The 10,038-nt window shown below is 40.0% G+C and overlaps 1 protein-coding gene across 1 annotated transcript in view; it reads right to left on the bottom strand.

The window, feature by feature from the left end:
• The window catches only part of FAM69C (family with sequence similarity 69 member C), a 54,278-nt gene that overhangs the window by 18,881 nt on the left and 25,359 nt on the right, over positions 1 to 10,038 (bottom strand). The window lies entirely within an intron of this gene.

Genomic DNA, 10,038 nt, shown 5'->3' with positions numbered 1-10,038 from the left:
GATACAGCAAAGCATACAGCACCCATCTTGTTTCTATCGCTCTCTAAATGTTGAAAATGTCTGCTAAGTAATCTTTCTGTAAAAGGAAACTTAAAGTGGGGAAAGGTTAGAATATCTTCCAGGTTTTTATTGCTTTCTGTGCGAGATTCACCCTTTCTCTTTGATGACCATTGTCAATGGGTCTAAAAGTGAGCAAATATCCCAAATTGTGAGCTGCACCAGGGAAGAGAGTGTAAATCTTCCAATGGGGACACTAGTCCACGGGCATCCCGAGGCTGGGTGACACCCGGAGCGGTAACCGAGTGTCACCCCGCCGAGACGTCACTGCGCATGCACGTGATGACATCATCGCGCACACGCGGCAATATTCCGATACCTGCCAAGATGGCCGTCGGCAGAGAGAGGAGGGGACAGTCACCCGGCGGGATAAGGTATGCCGCCGGGTCCCCTCCTCTCTCCTGATACTGTGGGGCGTTCAGTCCATGACCGAGCGCCCGACTTTTCAGAGGGGGGGGGCACAAAATGATTGTGTCATTTTGGTGTCACCCCTCCAATGGTGTCACCCGGGTGCGGGCCGCACCCCCCGCTCCCCCCTTGTGACACCACTGCACTAGTCTCACTTTGGAGTGATTGCCTCTCACTTCCTGTTGTGTCCCCAAACTCAATGGAACACAGATTTAAAAAAAAAAAAAACAACCAGACAAACTGACAGGGGTTTTAACCATTCACTACTCCCATTCACTACCCAGAATTTAAGAAAAAGTTTTGGGCTTAGATATGTTTTTTATCAGAAGTGTATTGACACGTATACTATCTGCTTTAATCACAGCTGTGTGCAAATAAGGTTAACTCAGGCTGTCCTGTTAAGCCATAAAACACCTTGCAGGGAGCCTTAAGCTGACTAAGGAAATAAAGCCATTTATCTCTGCCAAAAGTTACACAGTTAGCTATTTTGTTTGGAGGCAGAATTGCAAAGAATGTTTGTCTCCGAATATAATGTAATGATAATATTCATTCATCTACTGCATAATGAATGAAAAAGACAACATACTTTGCAGAAAGAGATTTTAGAGGGGGAAAAGTGTTCTGCAATGAATGATTTAAAACAAAGCTCAGCACAATAACACTGTGTTCTTGAAAGGGTGAGCCTATTATTTCGCAGCTGACTGCACACTGAACAGGCTTGAACAGTGATTTGTAATACTGTTAACCCAATGAGAAAAGATACTATTGTAAACCTTTCTACCAACCCAGTATATGCTACTGGTTCACGTACATACATACAGTATTATGCTATGTATAAACGTTCTCACTAGATGGTCCAGGACCAGCTCAGGAAGATACGAGGCGGTAACTTCCCAGACAAAAGCTAATTTTTATGATCACATATGCATTGCTGGCAGTGTAGATGCCAGTAGTCACACCATGATTGTTCATCTGCTTTATTGTACAGGTAACATCACAGCATAGACTATCCTGTTATAACATCAGTATTGTAAAAGGAATACATACTATAATTGTTTTTGATAATGCAATCAAAGATTACTTAAAAAATCCCTTTTATGTAGTGAGTGCTGCCTCCTGTCTGCCCATCACTTTCAACACCTTCCTGGATTCCCAGTGTGCTTTGCTCCTCTTTCCATGCTGCTTGATGTGATGCAATCTCAATTTCTCAAGACTACATAACCAATCATGCATTTCTTGCAGCAAGCAATGATAATGTTACATTGTTCAGATGTTGAGTTGTTAGACAAGGAAGTATATATTCAAAGGGCTGAGTGACATTGTGTCACTGCATTGAGGAAGTGCATCCTACAGGCATCTTCATAAGAAACTTTACAAACTTCTAGATTGATATGGTTATTAGGCGTGGGATAGAACTTATGGAAATTCAATATAGAAATACATATTTATTTAAATGTTTGACCTTAGGTACCCTTTATTGATATGTCCAACTATGACCAGCTAAATATTGAGTGCAGGGCCTACATCACTAAAGATACACCCAAAGAAAGCCAGACTGTGAACAGGAATGCCTCAAAAAAAATATTAACCATATGCTGACTTTGAAATTGAAAATGAAGCCTTAAAATTTATAAAGGGGAGACATGCTACCTGGTCATGGTTTCCATTTATCTCCCAGGCCTTAATGTGGAGTATCAGTCCACCCACATATTTTTGTAGGCAGTATGTAATCTCAGAAACCTTTTCATCTAATGCAGAAGATATGTTGCCAAACACACCCACTGTAAGCTCTTTACTATCTCTCACATAGAAAAAGCTTCTAGCGGACCCTAATATGAAAATGGAAGATCCGCAATTAATGACAGTCCCCATTCCCCAAGCAAATTCCTACAAACTCTTACACAAGGTTGCCAAAAATGATTTATTGTAGAAAAATTTAAATCCCCATGTCTTTCCATTTCCTGAGGCACAAGTGACAGCACAGTGCCTTATTGTGATGTCACAAGAATATGCTCCTGCAATGTGCTGGAATGTATTTTCATGGTATTTCGACCACCTAGCCTTCCTGGGAGGCATTTTATTCTATGGCATCTCTCAGTTTCTATTGCCTCTCACTATAGGTTTACTGTGCTCAATTCAAAACCGATCCCTATCAAAACAGTATGTGGAATAGAAGAATAGATGGACGTGAACCTTTCTACACCGTTCTAAACCAGTAATGAACCTTTACTGGAAGTAGATCTAAAGCCTGACTGCATGATTTTTATTTATATATAAAATATATAAACTATATATATACTGTACATAGATAGATCTATATATATATTATTTTTTTTTTAACCTTTTATCTCTTTTGTGCATCCCAGTGCTGCCTATCTCCTCTAGTCTCCTTCAGCCACTCACTTCCAGTATAAATTTACACACTCCATCTTGGATGCTCTGGATTGCTTCCTAATAGTGACCCTGCTGGGCCATAAATGTGCAGTGTCATGCAAATGTGTCCCTTAGTCTCCACTAGGGCCACATGTGACAGCATCACAATGCAGGAGAACAATTGGGAGGGAGTTGTCACCCAGGAAACAGAAAGACTGTGTTTTGGAATTCCAAAAACACAGAAAAAATCCATATGGGTTTCAAAGGGTACTTTTAAAACCCCTATGGATTTTTTCTGTTCTTTTGGTATTATATAATATACTTGGCTTATCTTGACTGCTCTCGGTGAAAAAAGTATATGGCAGTGCTGTGTTTTGGAATTAACTAACATTAATGCTTATGTGAAATTTTAAAGTTTCAACCTAATTTTATAATCCAAGCTTTTTTTTTAATTTTACTATGCTTCATCCCTTTTAATTTTTTTTAAAATGAAATAACCAAGAAATTTCTTATGGAATGAATGAACCAATTCATTATGATAAACTGTGAACCATTTACTACTACTACTACTATGACTACATTTCTGGGAATGTTACTCCCCCACATGTAAATCCCAACTCCAGGCACACTATGTTACCAGTCTAAAAGCAGGTATCCATTCCTTTGCCTCAGAAGCAACCCCTAGTCATGCAGGCTTTATTCTACATAAGGCAAATCTGCTTAATCTTTTGTATGGGATTTTTGAATGAAGAGGAGACTCCACATGGGGCAGATAAGGATAGAAGACCTGGATCTATATTTTTTAATAAATCATTTTCATAAGGGAGAGATAAAAAAAATCTTTTAACAGCCTGTATTGGTCATTATAATAAGCGGATAAAAGGTCCAATATATTCCTTTACCAGCTTCCCAAGGAAGTAGCAACTTGACCTCGTCCAAACAGTGCCCTACCTGATGGGGCACTGATGGTGCAGAAAAGCCCCATACCCGTCAGGGTCACCTGGTCAATATTCTGTGCTGTCTGTACATCTCACTGCTGTACTCTGAATGCTGTGCTGTACACCACATAAACCTAACCATTGGGAAATTGCCAAACAGAAATTAGTTTTATCCAAAGTTATTCTTACCACTAAGAAATGTCACCATGTTCATTGAACGGGCATTTTGTTCCCCAGGTTTTAGTGTAATTAATAAGCAAGTCATGCATAACAAGCATCAACAAGGCCTTAAACAAGCATTTAGACTACAGATTCTCACTGTTTCATGTAGCCCAGAGTACTTTATACAGCTGTGAGAGCTACTTCTACCAATTAAAGAAAATTTATCATAGTATAAAATTCTAGTAGATAACAATGGATCTAAGAAATTATTTTAAGCACAAGACATTCTTCTCAACTGCTTTACATTCTTTGTAAATTTTGGCAAAAAACTAAATAAGAAACTGTAAGCCCCTTGATGTTGCTTTAAAAATATTGGCTTTATAAAGGCGTACATACTTTACGAAGATAGAGAAACATGGGTATACATCATGCCAGGCAGTAGAAACCAAAAGGTACAGAAAAAAAGGAGAATGATGAAATAAGCTCTTCATAGTCTTTCAACATTTGTTCTGGCACTCCTGTTTTTTTTCTGCACCCCTTGAAATTCACCAAAGGCATTCCTTAGAGGGCTCTTCATGTCCATGACCTGCCAACCAGAGCCCTTTACACTTCAATTTAGTTAATATTTCAGCTGTGTGATCAAGCTATACTTGGATCCAGCACCTCCATTTCTCACAAAGGGAGAGCTAACAGTCTGCTATAACATTGCAGCTGGTACAGTGCAAAAAACTCCTATACACAGGGGCACATTCACAGAACCACCATCACATCACTGTTGCCAGGAATCTTCTTTCCTCATTAGTCACTCACATTAAAATCTTCCACTAATGTGGGTGAATAATAAAGAGAGGCAATTCTTGGCTACACTTTGCCCGTAATGCTGGTGGTTCTGCATACCCAGACCATGCCAGCAGACACTGACATACTCCCTTCTCTTTTCATGGCACTAGAACAAAACTGAGCTCAAGATGACTGTTGCTCACAAAGCATGGGGAGAAGCAAAGTTGTAGGGTGTGGATAAGGAACCAAGAAACGGAGAGCTATGTTTTGATCTTTTGCAATACTACCAGAAAAGCTTATGTAGTCATCATTAATGTGTGAGCCAGCTAAACTTTGACACTGGCACAACTTCTAAAAAGTTAACAACGCTGTTAAATTAATCCAACTGCACTAGCTAGATTTGTATTAATGTGCCAACAGAACAATGTAGTTTAAATAAAGGCTTCATGTATTTATTTTAACATCGGAAAATGTCCAGCAGGTACATTTATGTGTTTATAATCCCATTACTTAAGTAGACCTCTTTCAATATTAAAGGCAGATATTTGTACAAGTGAAGACTTTTGTGATCATTTTGCAGGGTCCAAGGGCACCTCAACTTTTGAAGTTCATTTTTTAGTGTTTGCTATATTTGTATTCTGTACACTAGTAGAACTTCTACATCACAGGGAATGTGGACATTATGACCCACCTTCAAAGGTTGCACGAAGCCCAATATACCAGCTCCTACTGCATTTCATTTTGTTTTTTCATGGTGCATTTCAACTTTGTGCACAGGTAACAATTGCTTTTTTGCTGGATACAAGCCAAAAAAAATGATCAAAATGAAAAATAAAAGTTTGGAATAGATACTGTATATACGAACTGTTGTGCATGCCAAAGGATTTCCTGGGCCTCTCTTTAGACTACTTCAGTTAAAGCCTATCTCTGGCCAAACAAAAAAAGTACCGTTGCAGTGGGACTGCAAGGGTTCAGTGCTCATTTTTGTCTAGGGGACTGGAGTAAAATAGATTTAGTTACCTGATCTCTGCTCCTGCTGGCTCCCTCCAGGCTGCTAGACTGGTCCCTGCAGCCTCTTCTCCCCTTCTCTCCAGTGGTCTAAGGACCACTGACATCATCACTTCTACTGCAGGTTCCATGGACCTGTTTTAGATGTGAGGATGCCAAGGGACATCCTCACAGGACAGCACTAGCTGCTGAGGGAGTGGGGTTCAGGTATGTAGAACTGCTTTATTCCAGCCCCTAGACAAAAATAAGCACTGAACTCTTAGTGGGGGTAGCCCCACTGCAAGGGTACTTTTTTGTTTCCCTGGAGATGGGATTTAGGCAGCCTAGTCTTATCCAGGACCCACCTTTAGACCATGCCTGGACAACCAAATAGTAGCTGCATACAGTATGGATGAGGTGTTCACTTTCCTTTACCCTCCAGTCAGCATGCTTACAGACAGCACAGCAATAAAACCCTGACTAGCTTAGCTTGCTGTGGAGTCTGATATCAGCATAGATTTAAGTACGTACATCAGTTCTATGGGGAAAAAAAAACTTTTTTTAATGATTATACAACTGTATTAAATGGTGTTTTTACATCTCTCTAGAAAATCCAACTTTAATGTCACCCCCACCCCCCTTCGCCAATTGTGAAGGCTGAAAAGGATGGAGGGGGGGTGGAGCTTATCTATGGCGGCAGCCGGACGTGTTCGTCCTTAGCTCCGCAATACAGGACCGGGCAACGCTTCTGAAGCGCCGCATCACCGCCTGTCATGGGCTCCAAGAGGGGTAAGAAAGCCCAGGGAACCAGACCGGATCGCACACGGACCCCGAGAGCCAGCATCGGCAGCTTCTTTGTCCTTGCCTCAATCAAGAGGGACCTACTCCGCTTCTTCCTGGCAGCGGCCCGAAACGTAGTGCCGCGACATTGGAACACTGTGGTCGCCCCGACCGTGCAGGATTGGATTGCGGAAGTGTGTCTGATCATGCGCTTTGAAGAACTGACGGCCTCTCTACATGAGCGTCAACCCCAATGCGCTACTTTGTGGACCCCTTGGATTTTGTACATGGACTCAGCAGCATTTAGGACCCTGTGATCGTACTAAGGACCTCCTGACTGACACTGCACTAGTGCACTGCCTCTGATATACCTAAGTGGGCCGTCCAGGGTGACGGATGTACTATTGGTTCCGGTGGAAGCCCCCCATCCCCTTTCTCCTCCCCATTAAGTACCCTCCCGTATCTGTTCTCCTACTTAGCCTGGCACCCCGCCTGGCAGGCGCCCCCCGCCCATATTGTGTTGTCCCTTGAGTCCCGTGTTACTATGTGTTTCTCCTCCTTTTTGTCCCCCTTTAGTGTTGTCTAGCCAGATGGGAGATCGCAGCTACCTTTATATCTCCTGGGTGAGATGCGCTCAGTAGCTATAGAAACTAGAAATTTACCCCCCTCTGTATGACTTGATCTACATATTTACCACTGTATGTGATGGATACTTGAACCGAACACATATATATGCATTGTTATATGTTTGTGTTTCATGCAGAGCTGTGACTGCATGACCTGAAACTGCGCTGATCCCTATGTCTGCCTGTCTTTTATGTTACCTGTACTAAACTCTTAATAAACATTTATTATTTAAAAAAGAAAAGGATGGAGGGGGCATATGGGTTAATATACCTACAGCAGGGGAGGCAATAAACTTGCAGACCCCCTGTTATACTTATTCTATTCCATATGCTTTTGAATATCAGACAGGAGCTTCAAGTGGAAGGGAAATAATGTTTCTTCCTAAAACAACAAGCTGCTGCTTTTGGACATTGGGCTCTTCAATAGATGGTACAGAAAAGGGATGGCATTTTAAATGCAGCATAACATGGTGGCAAGCCAGGGAGATAAGTATGATGTATTAGCTCACAGTTTTGGATAACCTCTGGTTACGAATCATCCTTTTTAGTCACAGATCTTAAATCTGGCTTATCTATTTGCTCCTCTTTCATTCTGAATATAGTTATGTTGACATGTCATGTTTTTAACTTTCAAGTAGAAAACTAAAATTATCAATGCCAATTATTGTGCTTAAATTACTGACACCAACTTCAAAAAGTTACATAGATAAAGATAATAATGTAGAAATAGGCTAACACATCTAGTTTAATTTCTTCCAACATCTGCAGTTTTAGTTCAGAAGATGACAAAACAAAAGCAACTTAGCAGCTGAGACCGGTACTGCCTTACGGGGAAAAACAAAATTCCTTTGCGAGCACACAAAGGCAGTTGGATCATTTCCCTGAATAAGAATATTGCAGTATTATCCTTTATAACTATGAATACCATTAGTGGTAGGAAAATAATCCAATAATTTTTAAATTCCATTATTGATTTTGCCATTACCATCTAATGGGTTAGGGCAGGCTATCTGTTCTCTACGCTAATATACAACAATGGCAAGTGTAGGGAATCCTAGTGCTCATAACTTGGAAATATATTTCCAGATCATAAATTAGGTTATCGAACTGTTGTTCCTTAAGAGGTAACACCGTACTGTACTTCACTGTCATCTACAGCATTATACAGTTGGTACCATTTTAAAATAATTTTCCTGGACACCTTGTTGCTGAGCTGGTTTATTCAAATTTCTCACATGTCGCCCTTCAACAAGCAATCCTAAGACATTTCAGCTAATATTATTAAATTATTCTAACATTCAGGAAATTAGAGAAATTTGTGGTACACAACCTTAAAATCCAAGAACCTTTCAAGCATGAATATTTCCAGGGACACATTCTTATTCTGCAACTATCCCTGGAGATCAGAGGAAGTTAGTACATTTCCAATGAGTACATGAGAACATTTTCTTGTAAGCCAATTATGTGCAGTGGAATACTAGCTGCTTGCAGCTTCATGGCTTAATAAAAGTCAAGTGGACAAATCGACCATGACTTCACCATCAGCATGCAACTATTTTATCTTCTATATATTCTGAAAAGTAGGAATGGCTGTGTGTATGCAGAGTATGATTGCATCTATGCTCTCCTGGAGCTCATTTTTGTGCATAGTGGTTTCCAATGCATTTCATATGTGGGTAGAAATTTCAGTGCCAGTAAATCATGTTTTTGTAAGTTATTTACTTTTACTTAAAAAAATGTTTTTAAATAGAAGACAGACATACTTTTACAGACATTAATATCTGATTATTCTCTATGCTCTTCTATCTTACTATGACTTCCAACTGTGAGAAGCTCTCAAATGACCGGCAGTGCTGGTTTTATCTTGAAGCCTGGCCTGCCAATCACAGTTCTTCTGTTGACAAATGAACTAAAGGATAACTAGTTCTCTGGATTATAGTGATGTGCTTACCCACCTTACCTGTGCTTGTACATGCCCCCAATCAAGAGATCAGTTACACAATGAAGGCACTGGCATGCTTCTGCCCTCTGTGCACCACCATTTGCAGCTTAACAGAATTAGCTGCCAGCCCCATTTGTATACTTAACATACCAGAACCCAAGATGTGTAGATGAGGATCTCTGGATTACAAACAAAGGGCTTCAATATATTACATCATTACACATGCATCAATCTGATACAGAGATCTTTTGAGCCTGAAGGTATCTTTATTGCTGCTTTGTTTTTTCCAGTTAAATAACCTAAAACATATGACAGGCATGAAAATATTCATATCTAAACTCCCACAGACAAATTATGTGTTGGTCCTCATGTACATAAACATTCACATTTGATTGTAATATCCTTTTGGAAAAGGCCAAATACAAAAAAAAAAGAGAAATACGTACTTAAATAATAAACTCATATTTCATCATTTTCATTTTATTTACTTTGTTTTCAGGTATTGTTTTGCAAATGGTGTACTAAAATTACTGGACCATAGCCATAAAGGAGTCAGTAAGACATCATATAACATAAATGTCACCAACACAAAATACAACAAAACCTGATACATCACCAACACTTTTGTAGTGTTCTTCATACCATCATAAGTCTAGGCTTAACCTGTCCTGTACCTTGTATGGCTTCATTCTTACCTTCACATGCCATGTAGCCCCATCATGTACATACTGTACCTTGTACCCCAAAAGCAAAAATCTTTTTATATACTGGCTGGTGTTATTTTTCCAAGAACTGTGACATCAGGCATATATATGAAGGCATAAAGCATGGCTATCCCTCTGCTTTCGTCTTACTCAAGTCTGATGCAAAATATCATGCTCACATTTCCTCTACCCATGGACATTTTAAGGTACCCTCTACATGTTTTATCTTTTGAGCTTTAGGACAATATAGAGCACACATTTGCAAGATGGTGGTCATACAG

Source organism: Nanorana parkeri, unplaced genomic scaffold, assembly GCF_000935625.1.
Source record: "Nanorana parkeri isolate BGI_ZX_2015 unplaced genomic scaffold, ASM93562v1 scaffold1672, whole genome shotgun sequence".
Taxonomy (NCBI): Eukaryota; Metazoa; Chordata; class Amphibia; order Anura; family Dicroglossidae; genus Nanorana; species Nanorana parkeri.
Note: the sequence above shows the minus strand (reverse complement) of the source record. Positions and strands in the feature narration are given on the sequence as shown.